This window comes from Belonocnema kinseyi, chromosome 6, assembly GCF_010883055.1.
Source record: "Belonocnema kinseyi isolate 2016_QV_RU_SX_M_011 chromosome 6, B_treatae_v1, whole genome shotgun sequence".
Lineage (NCBI taxonomy): Eukaryota > Metazoa > Arthropoda > Insecta > Hymenoptera > Cynipidae > Belonocnema > Belonocnema kinseyi.
The window spans coordinates 23,215,975-23,218,313 of NC_046662.1; the positions used below are offsets into that span (position 1 = coordinate 23,215,975).

General features: G+C 29.2%; 1 pseudogene; it reads right to left on the reverse strand.

Moving 5' to 3' along the window:
- Nucleotides 1–1,686: 1,686 nt before the first annotated feature.
- Nucleotides 1,687–2,339, reverse strand: part of LOC117175297 — a 32,187-nt pseudogene continuing 31,534 nt past the window's right edge.

Genomic DNA, 2,339 nt, shown 5'->3' on the forward strand with positions numbered 1-2,339 from the left:
TTAACTAAGCAAGTAATATTGTATCAAAAACATTATTTGCACAGTGTTCTTTCAACCTTATAGAAGGATATGAATCTCACAAAATTCGTTCTGAGTTTTTACAATAAAGTGAAATTATACCCAAAAAAATTTTCCCTTCTGGAAAATATTAATCCCGAGACGAAAATATTCTACTCTCAAGCATTAAACTATCTAAGAAAATACATCTGCTATACAGAAAGAGGCTCTAACTAAATAATTATTTCTATAATAAACATACTCTCCTAAAGTGATCCACTGAAATCTCACGACTTTCCAGTGAAATCTCGCTGTCTGAACAAAAAAATGAAAATATAGAAACCATTTAGTTTAAGTTAATATCAGTTTAAATGGCAGCAATAAAAAGTTATTATCAAAAAAAAGATAAAATTTAAATAAATTTTATGAAGTGATGTCAATTAAGAAAAATGAAGCAACCATGACAATTTGTATGAAGATGATCTGATAACTAGAGAACGTATTACTGATAGCAGTATCATGAATGATACTATATTTCTCAAAAAATTTGTTTCCTGTGAAGTAATGCAATTGTCACTATTGGCATTTTCCATCAGCTTCACTTTCTCATTATGCCGTGATTGAGAGATCACAGTGTTATCTGACTCCTGTTTTAATGCCCTTAATCATCAAATAAGACTGCAAAATTAGTCTTTGAGCAGTGATAAAGTCGGCCGCAGCTATTTTGAGTCTTAATACTACATTTACAACCATTTATTACAGGTGGCTTAAGAGCAACAATTTAATTAAATTTTGAACCCAACTAGTATGATATTAAGTATGGTAACATGTTTTTTGAACATGAAAACATGAGTTAAATTTCCTAGGGGTCAATTAAATTCTGTCAAATAAATTTTGGGAAGGTAAATAATAATTTCAGTTAGAGATGTTTTAAAGTGCACATACGTCTTTTCAATAGTTTTCATTTGAAAGAGTTCTATATTATTAAATTCTGATTCATTTAAATTAATTATTTAATTTCCGGCACAATTGTGTAATATTATGGTAATATTATGTTTATTTTTAATTCCTTTCATAAGTAGATAGAAAGTATTGCGATTGCTAATGGATAAGCGAAATCGAATATTAGAATGCCAGTCGCAAATTAATAATATATTGCAATCACGTAATGTTACCGTTAATTCCAATTATGTTATTTTACTTTATGTTATTAAGTAGAAACAGTGCATTGTGGTAAGGCACTGTGGGTCTTCGAAAAATATAAATATTTACTGCAAATAATTTTTTTCTTGGGTATGGTATATTTTCTTTAAATGTTTAATTATTATATTTCTATCTTCAAACTAGAGATAGAAAATCCTAGACCTAAGCTAGTTTCTAACATCGTATTTTCATGTACAGAATAATCTGTTTAAATTGCGGTTATACAATAATTAAACAATTAAGAAGACGAAATCATGATATTATATTTATGAAAATAATTTAAAAATCACTTGCATGATTTAAATATTTAATAATATTGATCGCCATACATTTCAGGCTTTTTCATTTTTATTAATATAAAAGCGAGTTCCCGAGATATATACAGATTAGTTGATCTGTTTTCAAATAATTTGAGTGTGTCTGGAAAAATTCATTTTCAAAATTCGCTGATTTTTATCCGGCCAATTTTTTATTTTCCCTGACTGTTTAGAGTTCACAACTGGTATTTCGATCGGTCGAACCTATATCTTCCAAAATCTTTGCACAATACGACTCGATGGCGACTGGACATCGCTATAAAGAACAAAAAATAATGCATTCGTAAAAGTGATCTGTAATATTTAATTAATTTTATTATACTAAGCTTTAACTCATAAATAAAACATGAATAGTACTTTTTCTTCATAAACTCTGGGATCAACTAGTTCTTCTGGAGATTTTGGAAAATGAATAAGTCAAGGAAGTTCTCGTAAACTTGGATTTGGTGGTGCAACCCACGTACTTCCTGTACTTGCCCAAGCAAGTACAGGAGTATGGTATGGTGAACACTTCACCATACATTCTTTTTGCACGTTAGTTTCCATAATTCCTGAAAAATCTGGTATTCCATATTTTTCAAATTGCTTATTGGTGGGGCATACGGCCACAAAACGCACTCCAGTTTTTTCAAAAGTATTTTCTTTCTATTTATTCAATAAAGAAATTGAAATAATTTATTTTCATTTAATATTCTTTATAAAATTAAATATTTTTATTTTTTACTGCAATATCGATAGTGGTTTCTATGGCTGCTTCTTTACGACAGTAAACTGGTGCAGGATTTTCGGGCCATCCCATAAATCCAAAAATACTGGCACAGT